Below are 12627 nucleotides of genomic sequence, written 5' to 3'. Positions count from 1 at the left end.
TTACTGACTATGCTTTGAGCCTTTCCTGTGAGACCAGTTTTAGATTCCGATGCTTCACTTCAGGTTTACTGTATCCCTTGGACCTTCTTATTGACGATGAAACTCAGAAATTGCATCGGAAGTATACACAAAAGGCACAATGCCGACATAAGTACAAGAAGACTGACTCTTCTTACTGTCTATGTTTAGAACCTTTCCTGTGAGAGCAGTCTTGGATTCCGATACTTCACTTCAGGTTTACTGTATCCCTTGGACCTTGTTATTGACGATGAAACACAAAAATTTCATCGGAATTAAATACAAAGGCACAATGCCGACTTAAGTACAAGAGGACTGACTGTTCTTACATTCAATGAATTGAGCCTTTCCTGTGGGACCAATTTTAGATATCCATGCTTCACTTCAGGTTTACTGTATCCCTTGGACCTTCTTATTGACGATGAAACACAGAAATTGCATGGGAATTAAATACAAAAGGCACAATGCTGACTTAAGTACTAGTAGACTGACTCTCCTTACTGTCTCTGTTTTCAACCGTTCCTGTGGGACCAGTTTTAGATATCGATGCTGCTCTTCAGTTTTACAGTATCCATTGGACCTTCTCATTGACGATGAAACACAGATATTGTATCGTAATTAAATACAAAAGGAATAATGCCAACTTAGGTACAAGAAGACTGACTATTCTTACAGTCTATTTTTTGAACCTTTCCTGCGGGACCAGTTTTAGATTCCGATGCTTCACTCCAGGTTTACTGTATCCCTTGGGCCTACTTATTGACGATGAAACACAGATATTGCATCGGAATTAAATACAAAAGGCCAATGCCTACTTAGGTGCATGAGGACTGACTGTCCTTACATTCTATGATTTGAGGCTTTCCTGTGAGACCAGGTTCAGATATCGATGCTTCACTTCAGGTTTACTGTATCCCTTGGACCTTCTTATTGACGATGAAACACACAAATTGCATCGGAATTAAATACAAAAGGCACAAAGCCGACTGAAGTACAAGAAGAGTGACTCTTCTTATTGTCTATGTTTTGAACCTTTCCTGTGAGACCAGTTTTAGATTCCGATGCTTCACTTCAGGTTTACTGTATCTCTTGGACCTTCTTCTTGACGATGAAACACAGAAATTGCACCGAAATTCAATACAAAAGGCACAATGCTGACTTAAGTACAAGAAGAGTGACTCTTCTTAATGTCTATTTTTTGAACCTTTCCTGTGAGACCAGTTTTAGATTCCGATCCTTCACTTCAGGTTTACTGTATCACTTGGACTTTCTTATTGACGATGAAACACAGAAATTGCATCGGAATTAAATATAAAAGCAAAATGCCGACTTAAGTACAAGACGACTGTCCATTCTTACTGTCTATGTTTGAACCTTTCCTGTCAGACCAGTTTTAGATATCGATGCTTCAGGTCAGGTTTACTGTATCCCTCCGACCTTCTTATTGACGATGAAACACCGAAATTCCATCGGAATTACATACAAAAGGCACAATGGCGACTTAAGTACAAGAAGACTGCCTCTTCCTACTGTCTATGTTTGAACCCTTCCTGTGAGACCAATTTAGATTCCGATGCTTCACTTCAGGTCTACTGTATCCCTTGGACCTTCTTATTGACGATGAAACACAGAAATTGCATCGGAATTTAATAGAAATGGCACGATGCCGACTTAAGTACAAGAAGACTGACTCTTCTTAGTGTCTATGTTTTGAACCTTTCCTGTGAGGGCAGTTTTAGATTCCCGTGCTTCACTTCAGGTTTACTGTATACCTTGGACCTTCTTATTGACGATGAAACACAGTTATTGCATCGGAATTAAATACAAAAGGCACAATACCGACTTAAGTACAAGAAGACTGACTCTTCTTACTGTCTATGTTTTGAACCTTTCCTGTGAGAGCAGTTTTAGATATCGATGCATCACTTCAGGTTTACTGTATCCCTTGGACCTTCTTATCGACGATGAAACAGAGAAATTGCATCGGAATTAAATACCAATGGCAAAATGCCGACCTAAGTACAGGAAGACTGACTCTTCTTACTGTCTAGGTTTTGAACCTTTCCTGAGAGATCAGTTTTAGATTCCGATACTTCACTTCAGGTTTACTGTATCCCTTGGACCTTCTTATTGACGATGAAACAGAGAATTCGCATCGGAATTAATACAAATGGCAAAATGCCGACTTAAGTACAAGAAGACTGACTCTTCTTACTGTCTAGGTTTTCAACCTTTCCTGTGAGAGCAGTTTTAGATTCCCATGCTTCACGTCAGGTTTACTGTATCCTTTGGACCTTTTTATTGACGATGAAACACAGAAATTGCATCGGAATTAAATACAATAAGCACAATGCCGACTTAAATACAAGAACAGTGACTCTTCATACTGTCTATGTTTTGAACCTTTCGTGTGAGACCAGTTTTAGATTCCGATGCTTCACTTCAGGTTTACTGTATCCCTTGCACTTTCTTATTGACGATGTAACACAGAAATTGCATCGGATTTAAATACAAAAGGCACAATGCCGACTTAAGTACAAGAAGACTGACTCTTCTTACTGTCTAGGTTTTGAACCTTTCCTAAGAGATCAGTTTTAGATTCCGACACTTCACTTGAGGTTTACTGTATCCCTTGGACCTTCTTATTGACGATGAAACACAGAAATTGCATCGGAATGAAATACAAAAGACACAATGCCGACTTAAGTTTAAGAGGACTGACTGTTCTTACATCCTATTACTTGAGCCTTTCCTGTGAGACCAGTTTTAGATTCCGATGCTTCACTTCAGGTTTACTCTATCCCTTGGTCCGTCTTACTGACGATGAGACACAGAAATTGCATCGGAATTAAATACAAAATGCACAATGCCAACTTAAGTACAAGAGGAATGTCGCTCCTTACTGTCTATGTTTTGAACCTTTCCTTTGAGAGCAGTTTTAGATTCCGATGCTTCACTTCAGGTTTTCTGTATCCCTTGGACCTTCATATTGACGATGAAACACAGAAATTGCATCGCAATGAAATACTAAAGGCACATCGCCGACTTAAGTACAAGCAGACTGAATCTTCTTACTGTCTATGTTTTGAACCTTTCGTGTGAGACCAGTTTTGGATTCCGATACTTCGCTTCAGGTTTACTGTATCCCTTAGACCTTCTTATTGGCGATGAAACACAGAAATTGCATCGGAATTTAATAGAAAAGGCACGATGCCGACTTAAGTACAAGAAGACTGAGTCTTCTTAATGTCTATGTTTTGAACCTTTCCTGTGAGAGCAGTTTTAGATTCCTATGCTTCACTTTAGGTTTACTGTATCCGTTGGACCTTCTTAATGACGGTGAAACTCAGAAATTGCATCGGAACTAAATAGAAAAGGCACAATGCCGACTTAAGTACAAGAGGACTGACTGTTCTTACATTCAATGAATTGAGCTTTTCCTGTGAGACCAGTTTTAGATATCGATGCTTCACTTCAGGTTTACTTTATCAATTGGACCTTCTTATTGACGATGAAACACAGAAATTGCATGGGAACTAAATACAAAAGGCACAATGCCGACTTAAGTACAAGATGACTGAATCTGCTTACTGTCTATGTTTTGAACCTTTTCTGTGAGACCAGTTTTAGATTCCGACACTTCACTTCAGGTTTACTGTATCCTTTGGACCAACTTATTGACGACAAAACACAGAAATTGCATCGGAATTAAATAGAAAAGGTAGAATGCCGACTTAAGTACAAGAAGACAGACTCTTTTTACAGTCTAGGTTTTGAACCTTTCCTGAGAGATCAGTTTTAGATTCCGATACTTCACTTCAGGTTTAATGTATCCCTTGGACCTTCTTATTGACGATGAAACACATAAATTGCATCGGAATTAAATACAAATGGCAAAATGCCGACTTAAGTACAAGAAGACTGACTCTTCTTACTGTCTAGGTTTTCAGCCCTTCCTGAGAGATCAGTTTTAGATTCCGATACTTCACTTCAGGTTTACTGTATCCCTTGGACCTTCTTATTGACGATGAAACACAGAAATTGCATCGGAATTAAATACAAAAGGCACAATGCCGACTTAAGTACAAGAGGACTGACTGTCCTTACATTCTACTATTTGAGCTTTTCCTGTAAGACCAGTTTTAGATATCGATGCATCACTTCAGGTTTACTGTATCCCTTGGACCTTTTTATTGACGATGAAACACAGAAATTGCATCGGAATTAAATACAAAAAGCACAATGCCGACTTAAGTACAGGAAGACTGACTCTTCTTAGTGTCTATGCTTTGAACCTTTCCTGTGAGAGCAGTTTTAGATTCCCGTGCTTCACTTCAGGTTTACTGTATCCCTTGGACCTTTTTATTGACGATGAAACACAGAAATTGCATCGGAAATAAATACAAAAGGCACAATGCCGACTTAAGTACAAGAAGACTGACTCTTCTTACTGTCTATGTTTTGAACCTTTCCTGTGAGAGCAGTTTTAGATTCCCATGCTTCACGTCAGGTTTACTGTATCCTTTGGACCTTTTTATTGACGATGAAACACAGAAATTGCATCGGAATTAAATACAATAAGCACAATGCCGACTTAAATACAAGAACAGTGACTCTTCATACTGTCTATGTTTTGAACCTTTCGTGTGAGACCAGTTTTAGATTCCGATGCTTCACTTCAGGTTTACTGTATCCCTTGCACTTTCTTATTGACGATGTAACTCAGAAATTGCATCGGATTTAAATACAAAAGGCACAATGCCGACTTAAGTACAAGAAGACTGACTCTTCTTACTGTCTAGGTTTTGAACCTTTCCTAAGAGATCAGTTTTAGATTCCGACACTTCACTTGAGGTTTACTGTATCCCTTGGACCTTCTTATTGACGATGAAACACAGAAATTGCATCGGAATGAAATACAAAAGACACAATGCCGACTTAAGTTTAAGAGGACTGACTGTTCTTACATCCTATTATTTGAGCCTTTCCTGTGAGACCAGTTTTAGATTCCGATGCTTCACTTCAGGTTTACTCTATCCCTTGGTCCGTCTTACTGACGATGAGACCCAGAAATTGCATCGGAATTAAATACAAAATGCACAATGCCCACTTAAGTACAAGAGGAATGTCGCTCCTTACTGTCTATGTTTTGAACCTTTCCTTTGAGAGCAGTTTTAGATTCCGATGCTTCACTTCAGGTTTTCTGTATCCCTTGGACCTTCATATTGACGATGAAACACAGAAATTGCATCGCAATGAAATACTAAAGGCACATCGCCGACTTAAGTACAAGCAGACTGAATCTTCTTACTGTCTATGTTTTGAACCTTTCGTGTGAGACCAGTTTTGGATTCCGATACTTCGCTTCAGGTTTACTGTATCCCTTAGACCTTCTTATTGGCGATGAAACACAGAAATTGCATCGGAATTTAATAGAAAAGGCACGATGCCGACTTAAGTACAAGAAGACTGAGTCTTCTTAATGTCTATGTTTTGAACCTTTCCTGTGAGAGCAGTTTTAGATTCCTATGCTTCACTTTAGGTTTACTGTATCCGTTGGACCTTCTTAATGACGGTGAAACTCAGAAATTGCATCGGAACTAAATAGAAAAGGCACAATGCCGACTTAAGTACAAGAGGACTGACTGTTCTTACATTCAATGAATTGAGCTTTTCCTGTGAGACCAGTTTTAGATATCGATGCTTCACTTCAGGTTTACTTTATCAATTGGACCTTCTTATTGACGATGAAACACAGAAATTGCATGGGAACTAAATACAAAAGGCACAATGCCGACTTAAGTACAAGATGACTGAATCTGCTTACTGTCTATGTTTTGAACCTTTTCTGTGAGACCAGTTTTAGATTCCGACACTTCACTTCAGGTTTACTGTATCCTTTGGACCAACTTATTGACGACAAAACACAGAAATTGCATCGGAATTAAATAGAAAAGGTAGAATGCCGACTTAAGTACAAGAAGACAGACTCTTTTTACAGTCTAGGTTTTGAACCTTTCCTGAGAGATCAGTTTTAGATTCCGATACTTCACTTCAGGTTTAATGTATCCCTTGGACCTTCTTATTGACGATGAAACACATAAATTGCATCGGAATTAAATACAAATGGCAAAATGCCGACTTAAGTACAAGAAGACTGACTCTTCTTACTGTCTAGGTTTTCAGCCCTTCCTGAGAGATCAGTTTTAGATTCCGATACTTCACTTCAGGTTTACTGTATCCCTTGGACCTTCTTATTGACGATGAAACACAGAAATTGCATCGGAATTAAATACAAAAGGCACAATGCCGACTTAAGTACAAGAGGACTGACTGTCCTTACATTCTACTATTTGAGCTTTTCCTGTACGACCAGTTTTAGATATCGATGCATCACTTCAGGTTTACTGTATCCCTTGGACCTTTTTATTGACGATGAAACACAGAAATTGCATCGGAATTAAATACAAAAAGCACAATGCCGACTTAAGTACAGGAAGACTGACTCTTCTTAGTGTCTATGCTTTGAACCTTTCCTGTGAGAGCAGTTTTAGATTCCCGTGCTTCACTTCAGGTTTACTGTATCCCTTGGACCTTTTTATTGACGATGAAACACAGAAATTGCATCGGAATTAAATACAAAAAGCACAATGCCGACTTAAGTACAAGAACAGTGACTCTTCATACTGTCTCTGTTTTGAACCTTTCGTGTGAGACCAGTTTTAGATTCCGATGCTTCACTTCAGGTTTACTGTATCCCTTGCACCTTCTTATTGACGATGAAACACAGAAATTGCATCGGATTTAAATACAAAAGGCACCTTGCCGACTTAAGTACAAGAAGACTGACTCTTCTTACTGTCTAGGTTTTGAACCTTTCCTATGAGATCAGTTTTAGATTCCGACACTTCACTTCAGGTTTACTGTATCCCTTGGACATTCTTATTGACGATGAAACACAGAAATTGCATCGGAATTAAATACAAAAGGCACAATGCCGACTTAAGTACAAGAGGACTGACTGTTCTTACACTCTATTATTTGAGCCTTTCCTGTGAGACCAGTTTTAGATTCCGATGCTTCACTTCAGGTTTACTGTATCCCTTGGACCTTCTTATTGACGATGAAACACAGAAATTGCATCGGAATTAAATACAAAAGGCACAATGCCGACTTAAGTACAAGAGGACTGACTGTCCTTACATTCTACTATTTGAGCTTTTCCTGTACGACCAGTTTTAGATATCGATGCTTCACTTCAGGTTTTCTGTATCCCTTGGACCTTCTTATTGACGATGAAACACAGAAATTGCATCGGAATTAAATACAAAAAGCACAATGCCGACTTAAGTACAGGAAGACTGACTCTTCTTAGTGTCTATGCTTTGAACCTTTCCTGTGAGACCAGTTTTAGATTCTGATGCTTCACATCAGGTTTACTGTATCCCTTGGACCTTCTTAATGACAATGAAACACAGAAATTGCATCGGAATTAAATACAAAAAGCACAATGCCGACTTAAATACAAGAAGAGAGACTCTTCTTACTGTCTATGTTGTGAACCTTTCGTGTGAGACCAGTTTTAGATTCCGATGCTTCACTTCAGATTTACTGTATCCCTTGGGCCTTCTAATTGACGATGAAACACAGAAATTGCATCGGAATTTAATAGAAAAGGCACGATGCCGACTTAAGTACAAGAGGAATGAGTCTTCTTAGTGTCTAGGTTTTGAATCTTTCCTAAGAGATCAGTTTTAGATTCCTATGCTTCACTTCAGGTTTACTGTATCGGTTGGACCTTCTTAATGACGATGAAACTCAGAAATTGCATCGGAATTAAATAGAAAAGGCACAATGCCGACTTAAGTACAAGAGGACTGACTGTTCTTACATTCAATGAATTGAGCCTTTCCTGTGAGACCAGTTTTAGATATCGATGCTTCACTTCAGGTTTACTGTATCAATTGGACCTTCTTATTGACGATGAAACACAGATATTGCATGGCAACTAAATACAAAGGCACAATGCCGACTTAAGTACAAGAAGACTGACTCTTCTTACTGTCTATGTTTTGAACCTTTACTGTGAGACCAGTATTAGATTCCGACACTTCACTTCTGGTTTACTGTATCCCTTGGACCTTCTTATTGACGATAAAACACAGAAATTGCATCGGAATTAAATAGAAAAGGTACAATGCCGACTTAAGTACAAGAAGACAGACTCTTCTTACAGTCTATGCTTTGAACCTTTCCTGTGGGACTAGTTTTAGATTCCAATGCTTCACTCCAGGTTTACTGTATCCCTTGGACCGTCCTATTGACGATGAAACACAGATATTGCATCGGAATTAAATACAAAAGGCACAATGCCGACTTAAGTACAATAAGACTGACTCTTCTTACTGTCTATGCTTTGAACCTTTCCTGTGAGAGCAGTTTTAGATTCCCGTGCTTCACTTCAGGTTTACTGTATCCCTTGGACCTTTTTATTGACGATGAAACACAGAAATTGCATCGGAATTAAATACAAAAGGCACAATGCCGACTTAGGTACAAGAAGACTGACTCTTCTTACTGTCTAGGTTTTGAACCTTTCCTATGAGATCAGTTTTAGATATCGATGCATCACTTCAGGTTTACTGTATCCCTTGGACCTTTTTATTGACGATGAAACACAGAAATTGCATCGGAATTAAATACAAAAGGCACAATGCCGACATAAGTACAAGAAGACTGACTCTTCTTACTGTCTATGTTTTGAACCTTTCCTGTGAGAGCAGTTTTAGATTCCCATGCTTCACTTCAGGTTTACTGTATCCCTTGGACCTCCTTATTGACAATGAAACACAGAAATTGCATCGGATTTAAATACAAAAGGCGCAATGCCGACATAAGTACAAGAAGACTGACTCTTCTTACTGTCTAGGTTTTGAACCTTTCCTATGAGATCAGTTGTAGATTCCGACACTTCACTTCAGGTTTACTGTATCCCTTGGACCTTCTTATTGACGAAGAAACACAGAAATTGCATCGGAATTAAATACAAAAGGCACAATGCCGACTTAAGTACAAGAGGACTGACTGTTCTTACATTCTATTATTTGAGATTTTCCAGTGAGACCAGTTTTAGATTCCGATGCTTCACTTCAGGTTTACTGTATCCCTTGGACCGTCTTACTGACGATGAGACACAGAAATTGCATCGGAATTAAATACAAAATTCACAATGCCAACTTAAGTACAAGAGGAATGTCGCTCCTTACTGTCTATGTTTTGAACCTTTCCTTTGAGAGCAGTTTTAGATTCCGATGTTTCACTTCAGGTTTTCTGTATCCCTTGGACCTTCTTATTGACGATGAAACACAGAAATTGCATCACAATGAAATACAAAAGGCACATTGCCGACTTAAGTACAAGCAGACTGACTCTTCTCACTGTCTATGTTTCGAACCTTTCCTGTGAGACCAGTTTTAGATTCTGATGCTTCACATCAGGTTTACTGTATCCCTTGGACCTTCTTAATGACAATGAAACACAGAAATTGCATCGGAATTAAATACAAAACGCACAATGCCGACATAAATACAAGAAGAGTGACTCTTCTTACTGTCTATGTTTTGAACCTTTCGTGTGAGACCAGTTTTAGATTCCGATGCTTCACTTCAGATTTACTGTATCCCTTGGACCTTCTAATTGACGATGAAACACAGAAATTGCATCGGAATTTAATAGAAAAGGCACGATGATGACTTAAGTACGAGAAGAGTGCGTCTTCTTAATGTCTAGGTTTTGAATCTTTCCTAAGAGATCAGTTTTAGATTCCTATGCTTCACTTCAGGTTTACTGTATCGGTTGGACCTTCTTAATGACGATGAAACTCAGAAATTGCATCGGAATTAAATAGAAAAGGCACAATGCCGACTTAAGTACAAGAGGACTGACTGTTCTTACATTCAATGAATTGAGCCTTTCCTGTGAGACCAGTTTTAGATATCGATGCTTCACTTCAGGTTTACTGTATCAATTGGACCTTCTTATTGACGATGAAACACAGATATTGCATGGCAACTAAATACAAAGGCACAATGCCGACTTAAGTACAAGAAGACTGACTCTTCTTACTGTCTATGTTTTGAACCTTTACTGTGAGACCAGTATTAGATTCCGACACTTCACTTCAGGTTTACTGTATCCCTTGGACCTTCTTATTGACGATAAAACACAGAAATTGCATCGGAATTAAATAGAAAAGGTACAATGCCGACTTAAGTACAAGAAGACAGACTCTTCTTACAGTCTATGCTTTGAACCTTTCCTGTGGGACTAGTTTTAGATTCCAATGCTTCACTCCAGGTTTACTGTATCCCTTGGACCGTCCTATTGACGATGAAACACAGATATTGCATCGGAATTAAATACAAAAGGCACAATGCCGACTTAAGTACAATAAGACTGACTCTTCTTACTGTCTATGTTTTGAACCTTTCCTGTGAGAGCAGTTTTAGATTCCCGTGCTTCACTTCAGGTTTACTGTATCCCTTGGACCTTTTTATTGACGATGAAACACAGAAATTGCATCTGAATTAAATACAAAAGGCACAATGCCGACTTAAGTACAAGAAGACTGACTCTTCTTACTGTCTAGGTTTTGAACATTTCCTATGAGATCAGTTTTAGATATCGATGCATCACTTCAGGTTTACTGTATCCCTTGGACCTTTTTATTGACGATGAAACACAGAAATTGCATCGGAATTAAATACAAAAGGCACAATGCCGACATAAGTACAAGAAGACTGACTCTTCTTACTGTCTATGTTTTGAACCTTTCCTGTGAGAGCAGTTTTAGATTCCCATGCTTCACTTCAGGTTTACTGTATCCCTTGGACCTTCTTATTGACAATGAAACACAGAAATTGCATCGGATTTAAATACAAAAGGCGCAATGCCGACTTAAGTACAAGAAGACTGACTCTTCTTACTGTCTAGGTTTTGAACCTTTCCTATGAGATCAGTTTTAGATTCCGACACTTCACTTCAGGTTTACTGTATCCCTTGGACCTTCTTATTGACGATGAAACACAGAAATTGCATCGGTATTAAATACAAAAGGCACAATGCCGACTTAAGTACAAGAGGACTGACTGTTCTTACATTCTATTATTTGAGCCTTTCCTGTGAGACCAGTTTTAGATTCCGATGCTTCACTTCAGGTTTACTGTATCCCTTGGACCGTCTTACTGACGATGAGACACAGAAATTGCATCGGAATTAAATACAAAATTCACAATGCCAACTTAAGTACAAGAGGAATGTCGCTCCTTACTGTCTATGTTTTGAACCTTTCCTTTCAGAGCAGTTTTAGATTCCGATGCTTCACTTCAGGTTTTCTGTATCCCTTGGACTTTCTTATTGACGATGAAACACAGAAATTGCATCGCAATGAAATACAAAAGGCACATTGCCGACTTAAGTACAAGCAGACTGACTCTTCTCACTGTCTATGATTCGAACCTTTCCTGTGAGACCAGTTTTAGATTCTGATGCTTCACATCAGGTTTACTGTATCCCTTGGACCTTCTTAATGACAATGAAACACAGAAATTGCATCGGAATTAAATACAAAAGGCACAATGCCGACTTAAATACAAGAAGAGTGACTCTTTTTACTGTCTATGTTTTGAACCTTTCGTGTGAGACCAGTTTTAGATTCCGATGCTTCACTTCAGATTTACTGTATCCCTTGGACCTTCTAATTGACGATGAAACACAGAAATTGCATCGGAATTTGATAGAAAAGGCACGATGCCGACTTAAGTACAAGAAGAATGAGTCTTCTTAATGTCTAGGTTTTGAATCTTTCCTAAGAGATCAGTTTTAGATTCCTATGCTTCACTTCAGGTTTACTGTATCGGTTGGACCTTCTTAATGACGATGAAACTCAGAAATTGCAACGGAATTAAATAGAAAAGGCACAATGCCGACTTAAGTACAAGAGGACTGACTGTTCTTACATTCAATGAATTGAGCCTTTCCTGTGAGACCAGTTTTAGATATCGATGCTTCACTTCAGGTTTACTGTATCAATTGGACCTTCTTATTGACGATGAAACACAGATATTGCATGGCAACTAAATACAAAGGCACAATGCCGACTTAAGTACAAGAAGACTGACTCTTCTTACTGTCTATGTTTTGAACCTTTACTGTGAGACCAGTATTAGATTCCGACACTTCACTTCAGGTTTACTGTATCCCTTGGACCTTCTTATTGACGATAAAACACAGAAATTGCATCGGAATTAAATAGAAAAGGTACAATGCCGACTTAAGTACAAGAAGACAGACTCTTCTTACAGTCTATGCTTTGAACCTTTCCTGTGGGACTAGTTTTAGATTCCAATGCTTCACTCCAGGTTTACTGTATCCCTTGGACCGTCCTATTGACGATGAAACACAGATATTGCATCGGAATTAAATACAAAAGGCACAATGCCGACTTAAGTACAATAAGACTGACTCTTCTTACTGTCTATGTTTTGAACCTTTCCTGTGAGAGCAGTTTTAGATTCCCGTGCTTCACTTCAGGTTTACTGTATCCCTTGG

This window comes from Schistocerca americana, chromosome X, assembly GCF_021461395.2.
Source record: "Schistocerca americana isolate TAMUIC-IGC-003095 chromosome X, iqSchAmer2.1, whole genome shotgun sequence".
NCBI classification, from domain to species: Eukaryota; Metazoa; Arthropoda; class Insecta; order Orthoptera; family Acrididae; genus Schistocerca; species Schistocerca americana.
The sequence above is the reverse complement of the archived record's forward strand: the minus strand, read 5'-3'. Positions refer to the sequence as shown.